Source organism: Protopterus annectens, chromosome 7.part0 (assembly GCF_019279795.1).
Source record: "Protopterus annectens isolate FY-2018-M chromosome 7.part0, PAN1.0, whole genome shotgun sequence".
Taxonomy (NCBI): domain Eukaryota; kingdom Metazoa; phylum Chordata; order Ceratodontiformes; family Protopteridae; genus Protopterus; species Protopterus annectens.
In genome coordinates, this window is record NC_056739.1 from 1579744440 (window position 1) to 1579770142 (window position 25703).

Consider the following 25703-nt stretch of genomic DNA (forward strand, 5'->3'; position numbering starts at 1 on the left):
AAAATTACTACTACTACAGGCATTTGTGAAAACACTCTGTAACAATAAAACCCTTTGTAGCACTAGTACTGCGTTATGTTTTAATCACTTTGTAACAACACCCTGTAACAGCAAAGCCATATGCAGAATGTACTGCATTATGACATCAGTCTTTTTGTGAAAAAATTGTTAAGAAAAAATCTTGAGCATTATCTTAGTCACTTTGTGACACTACTCTGTAACAGCAAGGTGAAATAAGTATTAGGGTATATAATTCACTTTTGTGACTACAACCTGCAATAAGAAAGCCCTGTGCAGTAGTAGTAGTACAGTACTGTAATGTCTGCCATTTTGTGACAATGCTCTGTAAGAACAAAGCCCTGGGGAGAAGTATTGTGTTATGATGTCTATGTCTCTTTACAAAGACATTCTGTAACAACAAAGCAATGTACAGAACTAGAAATGCACTGCACTGTAATGTTGAAGTCACTATGTTACAACACACTGTAGTAATAAAGCCCTGCACAAGAGAGATATTACACTGTGTTGTGAGGGATCTAGGACTATCCATCGAACACACGTTTCACCGAAATGTAAACCACCGAACACACTTTCGCAAAAGTGCATTTATCAAAAATGCACTTTCGCAAAAAAAAAAACCCAAAATACTAAAAAATAAAAAGACTACTCATGTTTATGCAGGGGGGCAAGCTCCCATACCCCCCCTACTTTAATATTCTCACTCCAAGATCGCACTACAGTGGGGAAAAGGAAATATTCCCTTATCCCCACTGTACTGCGATCTAAGCAACAGTTTGTTTAGTTGTACAATCTACACCATGTGTTGATGTACAGCTAGACCTACATGCAAACAACTGTTTGCTTAATTATCTTCTGGCGAAAGTGCATTTTTGATAAATGCACTTTCGGGAAAGTGTGTTCGGCGGTTTACGTTTCGGTGAAACGTGTGTTTGATGGACAGTCCTAGATCTGTTGTGAGTCACTTTGAGGCAACACTGTAACACAACAAGGCCCTGGCACAAGCAGTAATACATTATGATGTTATTCACTTTATGAAAACACTCTAACATCAAAGCCCTCTTTAGAACTAGTACTGGATTCTAATGTCTAAGCCTCTAAAACATTGTATTATGATGTCAGTCACATTCTGACAAAAATTGTAAACAAAGCCCTTTGCAGAAAACTGTATCATGATGTCTAAGTGACTTTCTGAAACACTCAGTAACAACAAAGTCCTGTGCAGAACTAGTACTGCACTATGATGTCTAAGTCACTTTATGAAAACACACTGAAATAACAAATCCCTGTGCTGAACTAGTACTGCATTACACTGTCAGTCACTTTGTTACAGCACCCTGTAACAATAACGCTCTGTGGAAGTCTATCATTGTATTATGAAGTTTGTCAATTGAGAAAACAAGCTGTAACAGGAAATTCCCTGTGCAGTAGTAGTACTGCATTATTATGTCAGTCATTTTGTAACACTACTCCGTAGCAAGAAAGTCTTGTGCAAGTTCAAGTTTATAAGCTGCTTTAGGACCAAAGTATCATTACAATATAAAACACTTACAATAATAAAATAACAGAAGCAATAAAGTCATCAGACAATCATAATAAGCTAAGTCAACCAAATAAGTTGTTAGTGCCTTCTCTTCTGCCTCACTGAGGTTATGATATCCCACATTCCTTCTATTCTTTGTGTATGCTTCATAAATTTCATCAATTTCATCATAACCTCAGTGAGGCAGAAGAGAAATTACTTCAGGATTTGTAGGCACAGGGAGATTTTCACATCATGAAGCCGGATAAAGGTGGAGGGGTGGTTTTGTATGGTAATGAAGAATACAACAATGCAGTAACTAATATCTTGCTAGATACAGATACTTATTCCCCCTTTTCTAGTAGCGAAATACGTATTGCATATAGAAGAATTGATTCTCTTTTAGAAGAGTATTTAGTGGAAAATAGAATTAACAACAAAACGTATCAATATTTGAGACAACTCCATCCCAATATTCCAAATTGTTTTGGGGTTCCTAAAGTACACAAATCAATATTAGAACCTCCTTTTAGGCCTATTGTATCAGCTAGAAATTCTAAGACCCATCCTTTAGCAGTGTACATTGACCATTTCACCAAAGATATTGTAGTTAAAACTGAACATTTGATTAAAGATTCCTGGGAATTCCTAAGTAAACTGACTAATGATCTGTGGACAGAACATTGTAGTTTTCTCACTATAGATGTCAAGGATTTATTTACATGTATCCCACATTGTGAGGGGCATGGATTTTTTAGTGATAGTGTTAACAAATACTCCTCTTTATCTAAGGACCACATTTCTTTGATACTGGAGCTTATGGAAGTCATACTTGACAACAATTACATAGGCTTCCAGGGAGAATATTTCCAACAAGTGAGTGGGGCAGCTTGTGCCCCCGCTTATGCGAGCTTAGTGATGTTGGAATGGGAGAACAGGTACGTGTTCAACAGTATTTTCCAAAATAACATCAAGTTATATCTCAGATTTCTTGACGATATTTTTGTGATTTGGGAAGGTACTAAGGAGAGCATAGAGTTGTTTATGCAATATTTGAATAATAGTACTGATTTTCTCTCTTTCACACACACTTGTTGTGAGGTTAGTGTAAATTATCTTGACATCACTATTTCCAAGATTCCCAATGGATTTAAATCTAAGATTTATCGTAAAGACACTTGGTGCAATAGCTACCTGCACTATGCTAGTTACCATCCACTATTTCAAAAAAGAAGTCTCATTAAAGGACAAGCAGTTAGAATAGCTAGGATGACTTCTGAATTTAATGATTTGTTGGGAGAATTTATTTTTTGGGTAAAAAATTTGTGGAAAGGGGTTACCCCAGAGAATTAGTATGTGAAATATTGGAAGAAGTATACAGGGGATGGGGTACGAAGTACAAAGCATTGTTAGGGCAACTATTTATTACAGCCGTAGAACAATATACTGAGAAAAATTTTCAAGGGGCTTGTGTTACAGAGTTTAATATGTTTACTGATTTTTTACCCAAATAGTCAGAGCAAATTGGAGCATGCTAAAGACTAATAAAGATTTGTATGATGCCATAGGAATCAAACCCACCTTTATTTTTAAGACAGGAAAAAAATTCAAAAGGATGTTTGAAAATGTGGAGAACAAGGTTAAAATTAAACAGGCAACCAATTCTTGTGGTAGGTGCAGCCAATGTCCGTACATTTATAAGGAGGATTGTATTTATTTGAACAACAGACTTAATAGTGTAGTTAAATTTTGTAGGGGCAACTGTAACACGAATATGTTGGTTTATCTGGCTGCATGTGTGGAGTGCTCAGCATTCTATATAGGGAAAACTGAAAAAGCTTTGAAAGATATAATGTATGAGCACTTGTATGACATAAGGACTGGGAAAGACACAAGCGCCTTGTTCAAACATTCAGTTTCCTGTCCGTCCTTTAGTGGTTTTAGATTCGGCATCATTGATGTTAAGTACAACAACAGGGGTAGGGATATGAAAAATGTATTGTTGAATATGGAATTGAAATGGCAATTGAGGTTGAAGGCTAACATCCCTCCTGTCCTCAATGAATATGTGAATATCAAACCAGTACTGACAGCTAAAGCAGTCAGAGTTTGATTTACACACTACATATTCATTGGATTTTCATTTCAAGGGGTATAAATATTTATTACAAATATTTATTATTTGTTTTTTTAGTGTATTGTTATAGTGTGTTTTTTTACATATATAATGTACAACTGAAACATGGATTTTCACATATTTTATATTAGTGTGTTTTGAGTGTGGGGCTTTAAATTTTAATTAATTGTAATTAGGACCATTATATAAAGTATGTGTAGCACTTGTGCAGTTTTATCTGAAGAAGTCTTGTGTAAAGATGAAAGCGCTCATCTGTGGATTTGTATAAAAGTTATTTGCTTCTACTGGTGGCCTGGACATTTTTTTATTTCTGTATATTTTTTAAACAAGAAACAGCCTTCTTAAATTATCACGTATGACACAGGCAATCATACATTTATATAAATGAAAACAAACTATAATGACATAATTTTAGTTGCAAACGCAAACATTATACATCACAAACCATACTGACATAATTGTAGTTGTAAACATTACATATCGCTTATAATTAGTCAAACATTACATAGCTCATTCAAATCCTGTCAGTCAGACATTACATAGCTCATTCAAATCCTGCCTTCTTTAAACCTTGTTCCTCCTCTGCATGTACTGTTCCCACAATTCCCATTTTTTCCTATATAATTTGCTCTTACCCTTTTCTAAAGATTGCAAGTCCAGTTGTTTCATCTCTGTTACTATATTCACTACTTCTAGTAAAGTTGGTTTAGACATTGATTTTCATTTTCTAGTAACTGCTTTTTTAACAGCCACAATAATTAGACTCAGCAAGGCCTTACTCTGTCTAGGCAGTCCTGATTCTGTATAATACCTAAAAAAATAAGTTCCTTAGTTACACAAATTTGCTCAGCCAGTATCTCTGACAGAGCTGTCTACAGGGAATCATTAAAATTTGCCAGCTCATTACATTCCCAGAAACTAAGTTCCCATTTACCTCTATTTTCCCCATCACACCTCCAACTGGCAACATTCGCTGGCTACCTGAGAAAAAATTCTTTGGAGTCTACTTGGGGTATAAAAATGCCTATGTAAACACTTTCAAGCAAAGATCCTAAATCTGCTAAACATTTTTTGCATATTTGGAAGACATACATATCTATCCTCAATTCTTTCTTTGTGAATTGCTTATCCAATCTTTCTAACCTCCTCTGATTGATTCTTATAGTTATCCTGGAATATTTTGCATGCTCTACTAATTACTCCTTTTTAACAGCAGCTTCTGTTCCTGACTCCACTAAAACCTCTACTGGTGCTGATCTTAAACTTAGGATCCTCCTATTTCTTTCTCTTTGCCTATACTCTGATATCAGTCCTTGATAGGGAAGGCAATCTCTGTTCTGCAGTCCAAATAAATTCTTGGCCTCTTCCCATTATATTGCCATTCCTTCTCTAATTATTTGCTCCCAATACCTTGATTCCTTTACCAATTTTCTCCAATAAATTCCATTCCCCTCTTGCCTATTGTTTGTATCCCTAATTACAGTCATCCCTACTGGAAGAATTTCCTTTCTCCATTCCTGTGTTGGCTTAGTTCTTAGAATACTTTCTGCTACTTTATAAATATAATATTTTGCATGTTTATTGTTATTTTCCGTAATACTCTACATTCAAAATCCCAGCCTCTCTTTGTTACTTGAGCCCCCGTTTTATCATCACTCCTTTCCACTTTGAATTATAGGTTTTTACTTGTGCTATGTATAGGAGCCTTAACCGTGTCACTCTGAAATACCCCCTCAAATCAGCTAATCCCAAACTGCCTTGTTCAACTGGAAGAATCAGTTTATCCCACTTGACTCTTGCCATCCTCCCTTCCAAGATAAAATCCTTCAGCTCTTTATTAATTGCCATCCACAACATCTCCTCTGGTTGATAAAAATATGCCCTACCCATGTATAAAACTAAAGGGACTAAAAATATATTATAACTATGTGCATCTTGCTATCCATATCCATATAACAGAGCTTCCAATTTCTCATTTTTTGTATTATCTTTTGTTTAGTCTTGTTCACATATCATTAGCTGCCACACCAGAATCCTGTTTAATCCACATTCCTAAGTACTTAATTTTATCATGTCCCCATAAATATGGATATTGCTGAACCAATTTGTGTGTGGGTACATAATTTACAACTATTGCTTTTGTTTAAGCTTCATTCATTTTGCATCTCATGAAGATTTGAAACTGCCTCAAAATGTTCCACTACACTGAAATGTCATTTTCTGGTTTTATCATGTATAAAATAATATCATCTGTAAATAGCTTTTCTTGACTACAATACCAATTGTATTCTTGAATTTCTGAGTCTCTTATTTTCTTTGCCAATGGTTCTAAGTATAATGCAAATAAACAGGAAAGACGACATCCCTGCCTGGTTCCTCTGCTCAGACAGAGATTATCAGAGAGGAACCCACCCACTTTAATTTTTACATCTGATCCCTCATATATCCTCCTAATGTTGTTGACAATCCTCCTAATCAATTATTTTATTAGGGAATGCAAATGCTTCCATTGCTCATAAACTCCCAGCTTACTCTGTTGAATGGTTTCTCTGCATCAAGACTAGTGGTATTTTCTTACGGACAGCTTCCCTCTGGATCATCAATGTTATGTTAATGTTGTCAAATGTTTGCCTCCCCTCCACAAAACCACATTGATCCATGTCTATCACTTTTGTCATCACACTTGTCATTTCTTTATCCATTATAGACAGAAACACTTTATAATCATGGTTTAGGGTTGAAATGGGGCTGTATGAACCTGGATCTGATGGGTCTTTACCCTCTTTAGGTATGACAGCCACCACTACTTTCTTCCAGGATGTTGGCACTTCTCATCCTCTTAAAATATTGTTAAACAAAACCTTATCAGTTTTTACCTCCTACCTTCCAAACTTCCACAGGAATACCATCTATTCTTGGAGACTTTCCTGTTGATCGGTTATATATCACCATTATTATCTCATCGCCTCCTATCCTAAATATTAGTAATTGAGCCTCATCTACCTCCAACCTTGGCATATTTAATTCTTCCATAAACATTTTCATTTCTATCTATCTTGATCTCCATATTTCTCTGCTTTATACAGACTTTCATAAAATTTCCAAAATATTTCTAGTTCCTCTACAGGCTCTCTTTTTATCTTCCTTGTTATAGGCTCCCTAAGCTTAGATAACAACCCTTTCTACTTTCTGTTGCCTGAGTATTTGTGCTGAAAGTTTTTGTGCTCTGGCATTATTATCAAAAAACAGTTGGTTAACAGAATTTTTTTAAACTCATGCATATTATTGAGGTAATCCTTTATTTTCTGCTTAGCATTCTGCAGTTGATCCTCTTCTTGTTCTGTGTGATTCCTTCTATTATGCAATAATTTAACATTTGTCAGTCCCTCTAAATAATTCTTGCTGCTTCTTAACCATATCTCTCTTTCTTTTATTTAATTTGATCCCACTCCCTTGCTATATTTTCAGAAGAAATTTCTGTCTTCCAAGTTGGATATATTGATATAATTCAACTGTAGAGTGGAAGCCAATGAAAACTGTGCAGAACTGGCATAATATAGAGGTAACGTCAAGCACCAGTCAGTAGCCTTGCTGCAGAGTTATGCACCATTTGTATATGTCCCAGGTATAAGGCATTACAGTAGTCCAGTGTAGAACAGACCATCGCATGAATGACAAATGATAAATCAAATTGAGGTATTAGGTGTTTAATCCGGGATATATTCTTCAGATAGAAGAAGCCGTCACTTCCGCTGACACCTGGTTCCAAAATGTCAGTATCTGTACTTCATTTAGATGTCTAAATCATTTGTGACAACCCTCTGTAACAACACCCTGTGCAGAACTAGTGTTCATTATCATATCTAGGTCTCTTTTTCAATACACACTGTAAGAATAAAGTCCTGTTTAGCAGTACTGCATACTGGCATTTATATTACGCTGTCGAAAACTCAAACTATCGACAGCGTACATGAGAATATTGAAACCCCTGAACATCGAACACACACAAAAAAAAACACCCAAACACAACATAACCTGCTCTATGCTGGGGGGCAAGCCCCCCTGCACCCCCACACCCCCCACTACTTAAATATACCAAATCCAAGATCGCATTGCATTGCAGTAAATGGAAATCTCCCCTTACGGAGATTTCCGTTTACACACACAATGACTTTTGCTTTCAACATTTTGGTGCCGACAATATCAGCTTTGATACTGCCGACCTTCGACAGGGTGAAGTAAACTCGCATACTGATGTCTGTCACTTTATGACTGCACATGGAAACAAGAAGGCTAGTGCTGCACGATGGTGTCAGTCACTTTATGACAACACTATAACAATGCCATCTGCACAACTAGTATTATGCTATGATGTCTAAGTCATCTTGAGACAACACTTTATATAAATAGGTCCTTGTGTGTAGCTAGTATAGTGTAATAATGGCTATGTCTATTTGTGGCAACAGTCTGTAACAACGAAGCCCTGTGCTGAACTAGTACTATATATACACAGCTCATAATGGCACATAAAATACTCAACCAGCACTCAAACACCCCAGCCACCAGCAATACAATAAAATAGTATAAACCCAAAAGGACCCTTCAATCAGAGGACCAACAATCTAATAGAATCACAAATGTCCAGCAACTCATGAGGACTAATCCTCTGTAAGCCTAACTAAAGTTTGGAACAACATTCCTTTTATAACAAATAAACAATCTCCTTGCTTTTATGAAATCATATACTAGAATTTTCAAATGACCTGAATCTCCAGGTTAAAAATACCCAAATACTCATAATTTCCTGCTCTTACCTACTAAACCATTTCTTCTGAACTGGGCCTTTATGTCTTACTGAAGTGAGATTATTGCACTCCTCCCACAAGAAATATAGGGACTTCTGTTCTTTTCTTAGCCTAAAATGAGCATGGCTATATATCGATACATATCACATTACTTTTGCAACCAAATTTAGATACTCTCTGCTGCTTAGTAATGATATTACATTTATAGTAATTATTTCCTGCTTCAGTGATGTTCTGTAATATGCATCAATGTCATTTCATAGAACTTCCTACAGTTTATACCTTTGTGTAATAGTTCCTGTTTATTCAGTTTTAATGAATTTCAGTATTTGGTATATATTTCTTTAGACCTTGTTTCAACTTTTTTGTATTGTACATCTATTATTTCTTGGAGCTCTTATCTCTGGACTGCCACTGAAAATGGGCATTGTACCCAGTTGGACTTTCCCGGTAAACAAAAGCAAACAAATGAATAAATAAATATGATGTCTAAAACACTTTCTGACAATAATTTGTAGCATGAAATCCCTACACATAACTACTATGACATTATGATGTATAAGCCACTTTGCCACAACACTCAAAAATAACAAAGTTCTTTACAAAACTAGTACTGTATTATGCTAAGTTACTTAGGGACAGCACATTGAAACAACAAAGACCTGTGCACTAGTACTGCAGATAACCATTTGAAATGCCAGGACCTGATAGAGCAAGTCCTAACATACAGAGAAGTCCGTGATGCCATTTCTCAAAATATTCTTTTTTTTCCAAGGTATGGTGATCTTGGAGTTGGTGTATATAAGTTTGGGGGTGCAGGGTGCTTGCCCATCTGCAAAAAGACAAAAGAAATTTTGAAAAGAATTGCTCTTCTCCTGTGTTTTCAGTCTTTTTTGGGGGGGAGCTTGTTGGCACTCGTTATTTTGAGTACCAACATTTCAATAGGGTGCCAGTACTGTGTTATGATGACAACACCCTGTAACGACAAAGCTCTGCTCAGAACTAGTAATGAATTATGATGTACAAGTCACTCTGTGACAAGACTCTGTAACAAGGTTCTGAGCAGAACTAGTACTGCATTCTTCTACAAAATCAAGTGGCACTGACCCCCTCTGTAGGGAACACCTCTGTATAAGTTTCCATCAGGGATTCTGCTATGGAGGACATGCCAAGTAGAGTGCCACATTCCCTTTCTTCAGAACAGAGGCAACTCAGCTTATCTCTATCATTTCTCCTCTCTCTCTCTTCCCCTGTCCCATCTTGAACAGATGCCTGACCCACTGATCAAACCCTAATCACATGGGTTATAATCACGGTTATAGCAACCTGTGTCAACTGAGCCAGCATTTGCTGTTATCTCCTGAAGAAAGAAATCAAGTGCACCCAAAAGAATACTGGAAGCAGGAAGGACTTAATCATGCTACACCCTCTTTCATCTTCTACATGGACCTGCCAAACTACCTCAGGTGCCCAGAAGGGTTGGCTTGGAGAAATGAAAGGTCATTGACCCATTCTCCCCTGGACATATGGAGATACACTGCCAATCCTGAAAACAACAAATCCAAGTTACAGTAGGATTGTGGGCAGGAGTCTATACCGTACCAGAGAGCTGGTGTTTTGTCAAGAACAGTTGCACAGTTGTAGTACGTTCATCATAAGGATCATTGCTACTGTATAATTCCTTGCACATGCAAAGAATACTAAAGCAATGTGCTGCCTACCTGGGAAGCCTGACCCAAGAACCAGGAAAAGGTTATGATATGATTTGCTGAACTGCAGTGGGAGTACCTGTCTTGCTCCTTAACTACATATCTAATATGTAATGCTTGGAATATATCTGACCTGTCATCCATTTAGTTGCCTCACAAATTTTATGAGCCAAATTAATTTATAGCAATAACTCCACTAGTGTAATGTGCTCTTACTTGTCCTTATAGTGGCTTTGCCATAGTCATTTTGCTACAGTTTTGTTTTGGTTGTCTGGTAGGAGGAGACAAAAAATGATCATGGTGTCTAAATTCTTTAGTCTGTTCAGTGTAATGCTTTAATTGCAAATGGACATCTATCAAACACAATATCTTTCCCCTTTTTTCCAAGATTTTGGATAGAAGACCAACAGATGAATACTTCAAATTAATGTCAGCTCTTAAGACCACCTATGGCATATTGATGGGGTTAGTTCTAAGACTTAGCCCGTCCTTTTGAAAAGAGGGTATGTTTCTTTACAAATCAGGACTTGAAGCTCAGAGATTCTCTTGATACATAAAATAACCACCAAAAAATAAACCTTCCCAGGCAAAATTTCAATGCAAACTAACTTGCTGAAAAACAGACACACTATGGGGGGAATAGTCCCTGAAGAAACTAGGCTGAGATCATCTATGTAAATGACTTGAGACTTTAAGATTTGGGTTCATTAGTGACTCCTTTTGTTGCTTGGGAGCATTTTAAGAAATCTCTAGAAACTTAGTTATATAACAGAGTTTTTGTGTTGTTTATATCTTGGAAAATTCTTAACACTGAATATTGAAAAACATGAAAGCCTGGATTGTTTATCTTACATATAATAAAAATTGTCAGATTTTTCTGGTCTGCATTATACTCAAATAAAAGTTGAGAGACCTTGCAGACTGGAAAAGATTAGATTTTGTCAACACTGTGGTAGCAACAGAAGCTGTGCAAACCAGAGGAAGAGTGTTTTTTTGATAATGAGAAGTGATAGCAGAAGCAAGAAACCATCACTGACTCAGCCAAAATTAATATAACAATAGCATTTTCACCTGTACTTCTTTATTTGCTATATTTGGAGATCCAAGGTATCGGGGGGGGGGGGGGGGTGCATAGAAGCAGACCTGCCCAGCTTACGGAAAATGCATCTGTTGCCCATGCCTCCACTCTTGGTATCCTGGTGCAGTAGTCCTCAGTCCTATGTATTCTGGGGAAGCAAAAATGTCTTCTTTTGGCACACCCCACTTTTACACTATATCCAGAAATATAGCCCTGTTTATCATCCACTTATGGAGATCTGCTTCTGCTCTGCTCAGCTAGCTTGCATATGCATTCTAATGGGATGAGAAGTACGTTGCCTGAGGGTTAGACCTGATTCCTGGGTTGCTTACCATGACTACATTATTAGCTTGCTCAGAAAGTATGAATAGTATATATATTTTTTTCTGTTCATGTACCACATAATTATGGCGTTGTTTGGATATGTAAGGTTCTGTATTGCCAAATAGGTTTGAATGCTCTGATGGCTAGAATCACTGCATATCTCCTCCCTAAAGTCCTCTTCCAAGTCCCCTGGAACCTTACGTTTCCCTGCATGGGCTTCACATATTAAATCCAAAGAGTATGTCACAATTCTGAAACCCTTGAGTTAACTGGAAGGTTGCCCAGGATTTGATTCTGTCACCCTCCACTTGCCTAATGTGTGACTTTGTGCAACTCAACCACAAAATGCTCTGTGAAAAATGCACTACACTCCTTGATGCTCTCTTGGAACACGTCTAGTAACTGTCTATGAAACCATACGCAATCTTGCCAGGAGGACCATCAGAATGCAAGAAACTATGTACCCAAGATCTTGAGGTTCTACTCTGAGATTGTCTTTAAGAACTAGGACAGAAACAGAACTTGCCTAAGGGAAAGACTGCTTCCAGCACTATATAGTGCCCCAAGAGAAAAAAACAGCTTCCTACTGAAATGTCAGCTTTTGAAATACCAAGCGCAAGCATACCAACAGAAAAAGACTGAAAAAACAGAAAAGTGAATTTCAAAAATCGCTCTTCTCCTTAAAATTTCTTTTTGCAGGGGGCAACTCCCCCCTCCATCAAACTTGTATATAACAACTCTGAGACTGACATACCTCAGAGAAAAGGGAATATTTCAAGAAATGGCATTTTGGACTTAGTAGCGGGTCCTAACATTTTAAGTGGTTACCAAAATAAATAAATAAAACAATCACTGGTCTCAAGAATGAAAGGTGTGATGTTGGCAGATTTAGAGAGAAAGTATGTCCCGCAAGGGCTAGAAACAACTCAGTAAATTATAGAACATTTTTAATCTCTTCAGTGATGTTGCCTGGATAATGCACTCATCTAGTTATGGGTAAATGAGAATGCCCCTGATCCTGCAAAATGCAATTATTAAAGCCAGGCACTTTTTAAAGACTCTGGGAGCAGTCGACAACTCAAAAGGTAAGGAGGTGAATTGGTAGTAGAATCTCTGCTTCAAACATCAGGAATTGTCTGGCAAAATATTTTAGATCCATGGTGAGCCCATGTAAGTTTGTGAAACAAGTAAGGGTAGAAAGGTGTGCAAGGTTAGCATTTGCACTTTGGAACCATCAGAAATGTGAAACACAAAAGGTTGAGCAAACAAGAAAAATACCAAAAAACGGTCACGACAGCAGCTGAGTAAAACACCAAGGATTTATTTAACTTTTAACTTGAAGTGCTTTTCTTTTGCTAGATATGCAAACTTCTTTAGAAGTGAAAGAAAGTGAGAATACAACACTCGTTTTGAAACCTCATTTAAAAACCAGCGGGTCACCCTGACCAATCATAGACATAGTTACACGAAAGTTTGCTTAAAGTGGTTCACTAAAACTAGTACTGCAACATATCAGTACAGTCTGTTGCAGGAATACATATATTGTCCACTAGGTAAAGTAATACCAATTATATGAAATGCCATGAACATATAATGTTTCCAAAAAACTTACCCCACTAAATTCATGTATAAAGAAGTTAAAGTAAAAACTTCTATGCAATATCATGTTACAAATAAGTGACTGTAAAAACATGAAAATGGAAAAAATTGCCCTAAGAATAGTAAGTTCAAAACTAAGTACTAGGTGAACTTGGAACCTGGGTTGAACTTTAAATGTTAAACCATTATGAAACATCATCTCTGCAAACTTCTCAGTTTAAGTATGCTACTAATAGAACAAGTTTCATTAAGGCCTCGAAAATTGCACGCATTAAGCTTAATTTGCCAGAATAATTCTAGTTCTTCATGTTTGAGGGGTGTAGGTCCTCCTCTGATGTCTTGTATTACTTGTTCTATAGCCATAAATTTAAATTTATGGTCGACATTCGACTGGATGTGTTTGCCTAGAGCATTGTCCATTTTATTTTGTCCTATGGCATAACGATGTTCATACATCCTATCACGGAGTCTACGCTCCGTCTTGCCTATATAGAAAGCAGGACAACATGAACATTTGGCCAAATAAACCACTAGCTTTGAGTTACAGTTGAACCTAAACTTAAGCTTATAATGTGCACCATTGATAACAAACCAATTTGCCACCTCAACAAATTTACAAAAATTACAGTTCTCACATTTATTCATACCTGCTATTCTAGGAACACTATGACACTGTTTTTCTAACAAATTCTTCAGGTTCTTACCTTGCCTAAATATAACTTTAGGTGAGCTACCTAATTTGTTGAATAACATTTGGTTAGTCCTGAAGAGTTCCCAGTTTTTCTGTAAAATGTTGATGCAGAGGTGGCTTTGTGCACTGAATATAGTAATGAAACTGAGTTGGAAAGCTTGATTATACTGTCCTGTTGGCTCAAAGTCATTCATTGTTGTCAACATATCTGAAGCTCCGATATGTTCAAAGGCCTGAGTCTTCATAGGCAAAATAGGTTTGTAAAACTGGTTTAATCTTTTTAAACTAACCTCCTCTATCAAGGAGTCTAACAGGGTTTCAGGGTAGCCTCGATGTAGAAATAAACTTTTCAAGTATTTTACATCCCAAACCATACTGACACACTCCCAGCTGCAAACATTATACATCACTTATAATCTACCTAATCTTTCTCAGTCAAACATTACATAGATCATTTAAGTCCTGCTGTCTTTTAGGCCTCATTCCTCCCTTGTATGCATTATTCCCACAATTCCCATTTTTCCTACATAGTTTGCTCCTACCCTTTTCTAAAGATATCTATTTCCAGTTTTAGCTCTGTTACTATATTTACTACTTCCAGTATAGCTGGTTTAGATTTTGATTTCCATTTTCTACTAATTACTTTTTTGGTAGCCACCATTATTAGACACAGCAAGGCCTTACCATGTCTAAGCAATTACGAGTCTCTATCATAGCTCAGAAAAATGATCTCCCTCGTCAGACCAATCTGCCCACCCAGCATCTCTGACAGTGCATCCCACAGGGAATCCTTAAAGTTCGCCAATTCACCACACTCCCAGAAAATAAGTTCCCAATTACCTCTTTCTTCCCTGTCACACCTCCAACATTTACTATCAACCTGAGGAAAATTTTGCCTACTTGGGGTATAAACATATCATGTAAACATTTCCAGGCAAAAATCCTAAATCTTCTAGAGCTTGTTGCATATTTGGGAGACATACATATATCCTCCTATTGTTTCTTTTTGAATTGCTTACCCAATCTATTTTCTCAAACCTTCTAACCTCCTCTGATTGATTCTTATAATTATCATGCAATATTTTATCTGCTCTACTAATTATTCCTTTTTTAATGGCAGCTTCTGTTATAGATTCTATTAAAAACTCTACCAGTGCTGGTCTTTTGTTTTGTGTCCCCCTATATATTCTGTATGATTATTGGTAGAACTTTTAATATTCTGTATGATTATTGTTATTCTCCTTAAAGGTCTGCATCCAAAATCCCAGTCTCTCTCTCTCTCCTTGTTTCTTGAGCTTCCTCATTTCATCCTCATCTCTTTCCACTTTGAATTATAGCTTTCTACTTGTGCTATGTATAGGAGCCTTAACTGTGATGCTCCGAAATACCCCATTCAAATTAGGAAATCCCAATCCACCTTGTTCTGTTGGAAGAATAAGCTTATCCCACTCAACTCTTGCCATCTTCCCTTCCCAGATACAGCTCTTTATTAAGTGCTATCCCTGACTTCTCCTCTGGTTGATAAAAAAATGCCTGACCTGTCTATAAGACTAAAGGGACTGAAAACATTTTAACTGCTTGTATCTTACTACTGATATCCATATAACAGAGCTTCCATTTTCTCAGTTTTTGTATTATCTTTTATTTAGTCTCTTCCCCCAAATCCTTAGCTGTACTCTTAAATGCATCATTTTATCATGTCCCTATAAATATGGATATTGCTGAACCAATTCGTATAAGAGTACATAATTTACTGTGATTGCCTTTGTTTTAGCTTCATTAATTTTGTATTCAGAAAAGGTTTGAAACTATCTCAGTATGTTCCACAACACTGTGATATCCTTTTCTAGTTTTATCAGGTATAAAATAAAATCATCTGCAAATAGAGCCAGCTTTTCTTGACTACCATATCAATTATATCCTTGAATTTCTGAGTCCATTATTTTCTTTGCCAGTGGTTCTAAATATAATGCAAATAAGAAAGGGGGGAAGAAGACACCCCTGCTTGGTTCCTCTGCTCAAGCAGAGATTATCAGAGAGGACTCAGACTACTTTAATTTTTGCCTCTGATCCCTCATCTATTATCCTAATCAACGTTATTATTTATTTTATTTATTTATTGACATTTGTTAACCGGGTTGGTCCAACTGGGTTTTTGGCCCATTTTCAGTGGAGTCCAAAGAAGAAAAGCTCCAATACAGATATATACAGACATAAAAAGGTAACAATTTCAACTGACATAAAATGAGATATGAAAAAAAAGAAGAAAAAATAATACGAGAACACTACAGATACAGGTGAAAACATGCAAACTATTTACATTATGTAAACTATATGTTTACAGATTAGAGATTTTGTACATATTTACATGCAGATTAATTGATCAGATGATATAGTTCAGTTCAGTTTTTAACCCTTAGTTGAGGGATCACATTATTGAGGTGATGGAGGATAGTGAGGAGGGGGTAGCCCTTGGAGGGAGAGATGAGGTTAGGCTGGGGCTGTGCAAGGGCAGATTCCGGTGTTATATAATTTTATCAGGGAATGCAAATGTTTCCTTTGCTCTGTTCATAAGCTTACTCTGTCAAATGTTTTCTCTGCATCTAGACCCACCAACAGCAATAGTATTTTCTTACATTCTGCTTCCCTCTGGATCATCAATGTTCTGTTAATGTTGTCAAATGTTTGTCTTTCCTCCGCAAAACCACATTGATCGATATCTATCAATTTTGGCACTACTTTTGCCACTCTTTTAGCCATGATAGACATGAGCACTTTATAATCATGGTTTAGCATTGAAATGGGCCTGTATGAAGTGGGATCTGAAGGAACTTTACCCTCTTTAGGTGGTATAGCTACCACTGCTTTCTTCCAGGATGTTGGTGGTACTTCTCTTAATATACTGTCAAACAATAGCATCATTTTTTCCCCTCCTAGCTTCCAAACTTCCACAGGAATACCATCTATTCCTGGTGACTTTCCTGTAGATTGTTTATACATCACAATGTTTATCTCATATCCTCCTATCCTAACTATTAGCAATTGAGCCATGTCTACCTCTAACCCTGGCATATTTAATTTTTTCATAACCCTTTCCATTTGTATCTTTCCTTGATTTCCATATTTCTCTGCTTCATACAGACTTTCACAGAATTTCTGAAATATTTCTAATACCTCTATAGGATTGTTACCTTTCTTGTTATAGGCTCCCTAAGCTTGGTGACAGACCTTTTTACTTTCTGTTGCCCAAGTTATTGTGCACTATTGTTACTATCAAAAAACAATTGCTTAAGAGCAATTTTTCTAAACTTGTGTATATTATATATATTACCTTACTTCCCTGCTTAACATTTTGGAGTTGATCCTCTTCTTGTTCTGTGATATTCCCCCTATTCTGCAATACTTTAACATTTGTCAGTCCCTCGAAATAATTATTGTCAATTCTTAACCATAGCTCCCTTTGTTTTATTTCTACCCTATTTTTAAACTTTACCTTAATTTTATCCCACTGTCCAGCTATATTTTCAGAAGTAATTTCTGTCCCCTCTAACAGCACCTTAATAGTCTCCACCACCCATTTCTTAAATTCCTCTATTTTCAACAGATAGATGGGAAAGTGTCAGTATCTCATTTTTATTTAATTACCATGTTTTTATTTTAGTTATTATTGGCACATGATCTGAAATAGTTATTAGGTGTGTATCAAGACTTTCAATTAAATGCACATGTTCCTGTGAAATGTAAATTCTGTCTAGCCTAGCCCAGTTTTTATATCTTGGGGAATAATATATACATTCACTCCAAACTCCTATTACTGAATTCACATTTTCCATGCCAAATATTTTCATAAATTTCTTCAAAACTCCTTTGTTATACTTTCCCTTATGGGCCCTCAGACACATATTCCCTGCTGCAAATCAAATTCCAGTCCCCGCCTACAAGTAATATTCTTTACTGTAAACTGATTTCTCTCAGACTTTTTAAAGCTCCATTATAGCAGTTTTAGGTGGGATATAAATACATGCCAATGTAATCCTCCTCCCTTCCCAGTAGCCCCTTAGTACTACAAATCTGCCATTATCTTTTTTTTATCCTAGTCTATTACTATTGGAGCTCCTCTTGCAATTAATATAAGTACTCCTCATTTCCTCTGTCCCAGAGATTCCACTGAATAAGCATCATGAAAACTTTATCAAATTCACATGTTCAGTTCTTTTGCAAGTGTGTCTCCTGTAGCATAGTTATCTGCACTCTACATTTTTTATTATAATTCACTATTCTTTCTTTTTTGTATTTGTGTGAGACCATTGACGTTTAAAGACAGTACAGAAAGCATCGTATTAAAAAGTTATTATAGGTTCATAGGTTGGTACTAGGCTATCGGCCCTAAGGCCTATACAAGCCTAGCCATAACAGTTCCCTGGCTATTTCTTCCCACACTATTTACTTTCCTGGACCCCTGTCTAGCAGGGCGACTGACATGATCCCAGGGGTGAATTTCCTTTCTCCCATCCAATCATCAAGGTTCTTTTTGAAGAGGGCCAAAGAGGTGCTCTGCTTGACATGTATGGGCAGTCTATTCCAGAGTCTGGGGAGTCTCTGGGTCAGGAACCTATCCCTCCAGCATGTTTTGTTTATTGTGATGACAAGATTTAGATCTCTGGAGCATGTGGCTCTGAGGGATTGGGATTTCTTTAAGTGTAGCATGTCCACCAGCTCTGGGTCTGACATGGCCTTGTATGTTAAGCAGAGATTGCCTCAGTGTGGACAATATGCAACAGAGTATAGCTGGAGTTTTTTAAGGCAGTCAGCATAGGGCATTTGCTTTAGGCCTGTGATTCTTTTAGTGAGGTATTTCTGCGGCCTTTCCAGTTGTTGCAGATGTCTTGAGACGTACATACCAAATGGGGCATTGTTTTCTATAATGGGTCTAATGAGGGATGAGTACAGTGGGACAATGACCTCCTTTTTTCTAAATGAAAAGCCCTTAGTGATGAGGTGTGCCACATAGAAGGATTTCCTGACTGTTGTGGTGATATGGTTATTGAAGGTAAGATCACTGTCCACCTGTGTCTCTAAGTCTCTTACCACACTTTCAGTGTTTAGTGTACTGCCACCTATGTGATAATTCACGGGTACATGTTTTTTCCCAAAGGGGATAACTATACATTTCTTGGCATTGAGCTTGAGCCCACGGCTCTGGCACCAAGCATCTGTTTCTGTAAGGCCCTTTTGTAGAGTATCCACATAATTTAGGGATTCAGTAATGGCTCCCAGTTTGCAATCATCTGTGAACTTTGTTAGTCAGAGTCCCTTAGTGTTGGCCTGTACTTCAGAGAAGTAGATGCCAAACAAGAGAGGTCCCAGGACTGAACCCTGAGGTACTCCACTTGTCACTTGTCTGGAGCTGGATTTGGAGTCAGCTACTTTTACAGTGTGGGTTCTGTCAGTAAGCCAGTTGGCAACCCATTGAGTGACGTAGGGATTAATGCCCAGCTTAGTAGGTTTATCTATGATTCCAGAGTGGGGGATGGTGTAAAGGCCTTGGCGAGGTCCATATAGGCTGTGTGGACTGCCTTACCTTCGTCCATGGCTCTGGAGACTGATTTGAAGATGTCAATAAGGTTCAGGAGAAAAGATTGGCCCTTCACGAACCCAAACTGGGTGGGGTCCAGTGTTTTAAGGTTGCCAATGTCTTTGTTTATAAGTTCCATGATAATACATTCCATGGCCTTGCAGATCAGGCTCGTCAGACTGATGGGGTGGTACTTCCCGGGATCCCCCCTTGTGGAGTGGGATAACTGTAGCTGTGCACCACTCAGTGGGCACTAAGCCTGAGGTGAGGGTATGATTAAACATAACACTTAGGTAAGGTGCCAGTTCATTTTGTAGTTCATGTAGTACACAGCCTGGGATGTCATCTGGCCCCATGGATGCTGTATTCTTAGCTTTGGAGAGTGTGTTTTTTACCTGTGTGACCATTATTACCAGAATTTGGCAATCGTCCAGTATTGAGATGGACCATTTAGGGGGTGAGAGAGGGGGGTGAAGTTGGCAGTGAATTGATCTGGCAATATCCTTGGGATCAGTATATTTAATGCCATTCTGTTATAGCTCAGAGCAGATCTGAGCATTGCCATTTAGATTCTTGACATAGTTATAGAATGCCTTGTGGTTGTCTTTGGAATCCTTGGCAATTTTATTTTCGTAACTAGCTTTGGAGGATTTTATGAGGGATCTCAGCTTCTTACTGAGGCTGGTAAGGGAGTTTTTTGCATCCTGGGATTTTCCTCTTTTCTGCAACAGTTTTTTCCTTTTGTTGTAAAGTTTGTTTATGGCAGGGGACCACCAGATTGGCATCCTTATTTTTGGAAGAGAGCATCTTGGTTCTATTTGGGATGGCATGATTCATGCATGAGTGGATGTGTTCGTACAGTGCCTTAGTGTTGGATGTCATGAAGTTTGTAACTTCTGACTTGAGTAGCATGAAGTTGGCCTTGAAGTTTTTTATGGAGATTTTCTTAATGGGGGGTGGGGGTGGGATGTGGATGTTAAGGGTGATTAGCTTATGGTCTGGCCTGACCAACGAGGGAGTGACCATAGGTGTGGAGCATCGATTTCCCAGGTTGGTAATGACCAGGTCTAGGATATTGGAGCCCCTGGTGGGACTATGGATTAATTGATCCAGGGCATTGGAATTTATGAATTCCAAGAACCGTTGGGCAAAGGTGTTGGTGCACAAGTAGTTTTCCCAGTTAATGGCAGGGTAGTTGAAATCACCCAGTATTAGGGTGTTTGGTTGTATATTAATATTTTCCAGTATGTTTAGAAAGGTGTAGTGAGAATCTTGGGGCATGGTGGGGGATCTGTAGCAAGCTACAATTTGGATTGCATTCTTACCTAGTGTTAGTTGCACCTGGAGAATTTCAGACGCATTGTGTTGGGCAACTGACCTGGTGGTGTGAATATCCTTGGTGAATATGGGCACTCCTCCAACTTTAGTGTTTCGATCCTGGTTTGGTAGCCAAAAAGTGTGGTAAGAGTTGTAGCCTGGTATTGCAGGGGTGCTCTCTGGAGCCTTGAACCAGGTCTCAGTTACTACACAGATATCAATGTTCTCCATTTTTAGGAGTGCCTCCAGAGAGTGCATTTTGAGGTTTAGACTTCTAGCACTGAGTAGCATTACCTTCAGATTTTGCATGCTTGTACCTGTTACGGTTGTGGTTTTGTCCTTTGAACTTTGCCTAAAAAAGGCACTATAGGGGTGGCAAGAGCCTTAGCCAGTAACCTGAATCCCAAGGGCGACAGATGTAGACCATCTCTGGCAAAGCACCATAGTCTGTCGATCATGTCGTCCCAGGCAGACAGATACTGGATCCCCTTTGAATGACACCAGAAGATTAGCCAATTGTTGAAGTCAATCATTTTGCCCTTATATTGTGGTATCATTCTAGGCGAAGGCAGGATGCTACTCAGGGCTAGGGTCATACCTGCCTGGGCCACATGATCTGAGAGCTCTTCCATGTCTCTTTTCATGTAGTCCAGGGAGGTACGTCTCAAGTCATTCACTCCAACATGGACAATGACAGAGTCATATTTGTACTTGTTGGGGAGTGACTTGAGTTATGTGGTGGATCCTGGCACCCTACAGGTAGCTCACTGTAATTTTCTCCTTGTTCAGCCTGGTGAGTGGGACATCAGGGTGCCTGACTATAGAGTCACCTATGACTAAATTATTCCCACCTTTTATGTATAGCACCTTTTTTGTTAAATGTCTAATTCCAGCTTTTGTGTTACATGTATATAGTGTTTGGCAGGCTGTACTTTTATATAGTTGTTTCTTGTTGTATCCATTTGAGCCTATGTCACACCTTACAAAACTTTTTGTTTTATTGAAAGCCTCAAAATAAAAACTCCCCAATACCCCTTAAAACCTATTAATTTAATACTAACATACAAAACTATGTACATCTTCAAATACTGAAGTTTTACCCTCGTAATAGGAACAAATGTCCCAGACTGACAGCCACACTCATAGACCTGAGTTAACCTAAAAGAAAGGTTAGCCATGCTAAGACGCATGGTGCAGCCTGTGCTTCTAATTACTGTTTTTATCTAATCTTTACAACTCTTCCAGCTGAGAAACCGCTTGAATGCTTTCAGAGAACGTTATCTCTTAGCCACTTTCTCTTTCTTTTTCCCCCAGCTAATCACTCTCCACCTGACTGTAACCAATTTATCTTTATCAGATCTCCATGGAGACACGTGAACCAGACAATTTCTCATTAACAGATTGTAACCAGATTGTAACCAGACAGTCTCTCTTTATCAGATTGTTTTCATACAGACATGAGGGCCAGATACGGAATTGTTACTAAGTATACATTCATTTGCTAGAAAAAAGCCTGATAATATTTAATATTCTTTTTCATGTACCTGCTTTCTCTTAAAACTTGTTACTAAATCAGTCTAAGGTAGTTAATCTAGTGATTCCCCCATGCAAGAATGAGAAAAAGCACGTTAATGTTTGTCATGCTCTATTAACCAGGCTTTTTTTTTACATTGCAGTGCCTACATTTCTTAAAAGTGAACAAGAAGAGAAAAGGGAGAAAGAAAGGGGAAAAAAAGCAGCACCTACTTAAAATCCCCATTACACTTAAAAATAAAATAAATGAGAAAACTTTACTTTATAGCATGCAAAGAAAACCATGCACCACAAAAATAGTACTATCTTTCCCCTCTTCCCCTCACCAAAGCATTTTTCAGAACATTAATCACATGGAGTAGGGTATGTACTTTAGAGTCCCCCACAAGTCCAACACATTCAGAAAAAATCCAATATTTCCAGATTTTTTTCTGTCATATTTCACAAATATTGCATGTTAAGTTACTTTTCTTACTGTTCATCTCCATCTCCCAAATTATGTCTCTTCTTCATTTCCAATGTACTCTCAATTTTTCTAGTCAACTCCCATGCTCCCTTCTTTCTCTTCATTTTCCATTGAAATAGTGCCAAAGGTTTCACAGGTACAGTCTCTCTGTGGTCTTTATTACCAGAAGAACAAGAAGCAGAATATCCTTCTGTTTCACAGCTCATTTTTTGTTGGACAAACTTTTGTATTTCCTCCTTAGCATGTACATCATCAAAAAAATGATTTTGTCCCTCCAAGGAAGAATACCTTGAAGACAGCTGGGTACAGCAGTTTGGACCTCACACCTGTCTCCCCACATTCCCTGAACAGTGGAATGAATTTACTCCTTTTCTGCCTGGTATATGAGTAATCATTCTCCACACTCTGCTGTCTCCCACTTTTAGTATTTTGCCCTTATGCCACAGTTTTGTCAGAATCAACTCCTTCTGCTGGTAGGATTGCATCTTTACTATTAAAGGTCTAGGTTGCTTTCTCATAGCCAGGTTTGGAGTATAAACACGGTGCCCTTTCAACTAACAACTCCTGCTGTGGAATACCAGTCCAGTTGCTTATTTGTGCATTTAATAAAATTAATGCAGTCTGTTCCTTCCAGCTTCTCTGGTATAACTGGAAATTTTAGGTTTTCCCTACATGCTCTGTCCTCTTAATTCTATTATATTTTTAAACATCTCTCCCTGAGCAGTCTCATATTCAGCCAGCATTTTCTTCATTTCAACCTCTGAATTCTGAAGTTTTATCACCTCATCTGAATATCTGTTTAAAGCTACTTCCATTTTCCAGCCTTTTTTTGTTTGTGTTGATATACTCCCATCAGTGTTTCATTTATTTTACCCAGGTCTGTGTGTGCAGCTGTCTTGTATCTTCCTGTAGGTTACTGGAAGTCATGTCTGGAGGTTGCATTGTTTTTGCTGAACAGCTGCAAAACTTTCCCCAGTCAGTGTTTCTTCCTCACTTTTTGTAGCAGACTTTTCCCATGTGCTCTGTAGTGACATCCAGGCAGTACACTTACTAGCCACTTACTGAAATTTACCCATAAACACAAAAGTCTGCTGGCCTTCCCTGTTGAATGTTTTCACACTGGGAGAGCTAGAGGCTTTTACTCAATGTGCAGCTATCTTGGAAGTTATGGCCAAGTGTTTTGGAAGGCAACAGTTGGGTGAGCCTTCATGGATGCTGGTATACTGTTTGCCTGAAAAGGGCCTAGAATCCCTGATTTTGCAGACCTCAGTACCCCCTGGGGTGATGTCTGAGGGGGCTGCCTCTGCCATGGCCGCGTCTGAAGTGAAGTCAAAAGACTGATGCTGGCAGTTTCTGAACCATAAGGATTTGGACCCCTTCTGATTCCTGCTGTTGGATCTTTCAGGGATCTCAAATTTAACACCTATGGCAGGGTAGGGTCTTTCTGTCCTGCTTGCACCTCAATAATTCCTTCACAGCAGGACTGAATAAGCCGGTAACATCATATGGCGCATTTGTGAAGGATGCTTTAAAATTGTCAGCAAAGCCAGAGTCAGGCATACCTGTGACTGCTGCCCTAGCCGCTCCATCAGCCATGTTATGTAAGAGCCATATGAAGATGCTGGGAATATTCAGCATAGTCCCCCGCCATGGTCTCTGTTTTATAGACTCTGGTGTGGGAAAGCTTTCACATAGCAGTAAAAAAACGTGTTTGACAATCTCCCTGGAAGCAGAAAATGTGTGTAGTATAATTCAATGCTCCCAAGGCAAAAGCATCCAAGGTGAATGAATGTTTCCTCATTGTATCCACCATCCTGGACTCTGAGCAGGTAGACAACAGTTTCATCAGAAACCTCTCACCTGATGGCTTTTGCTACAGAGTCTACCAAAGGTCCCTTGGACCAGTACTGCTTATTTTTAGAGGGGGAAGAATCTTATCTGTTTCCTGGAATGGTTTCTGAAAAATCAGGTTCTTGCCATGCCCTCATAGCAGCAGCATCTATCAGATGGCTTTTAGGAGGGACAACCTAGGAGGTGGACAGTACAGAAATGATAGGCCGCAAATAACACTTCCGTGTCTCAACAGGGTGGGTTGGTTAGTGAGAATCCCATCTGTGAAAAACTACAAAATGAAGCTAGTAACCAGGACCCAGAGACCACCAGTAAAAACCACAGGAAACTTTATTGTATAAAAACTAACATTGAGTACTTCGAGTGTAACCACAACTTCATCAGAATACAAAAAAAAATCAATGAAATGCTCACATTTAAGTATTTCCTCTCCCAGTCACGATTAATCAATCAATCAATCAAAGCCCCCAGTTACAAAGTCATTTGCATCAAGTATGAGCCCACAAAATAAGTTTGTTAAAGAAACATACACTTAAAAAAGAAGAAAAAGACAGATTTGACATAACCCAGAAAAAATGTTGCACATCATATGAATGTAACCTTAAAACACTAGCCAGTGATAGTCTATCATTCAAACCTAGTGATGTTTGAGCATTTAATCTAATTTGCCATTGAAGTTCACACAGCTCAAGTAAATCATCCCAAGGTCTCCTCTACTATTCTTTGTGACAGTATCTAAACCAAAAAATAAAAACATGTGAGTAGGAAATTTCAATAAATGTCTAAACAAAGCATTAAAATCCTTTTGTTTTGTTTTTTTTTTTACATCCAAAAATGTTTGTATATTCTATCACAAAGTTTTCTTTTGGTTTTTCCTACAAAAAAAACTCTCACACTCTTGACACCTGTCTGGGTAAACAAATTAAGAAATATTGCAATTGCAGTGAAAATCAGAGAAAATGTTAAACCCATTAATCATCACAAAGTCTTTCTTTACTATATGTTTGCATTGGGTACAAAAACACACACTTAAATGTGACCCCTTTTTATTTGTTAATGCCCCCTTACTTTCTCTATT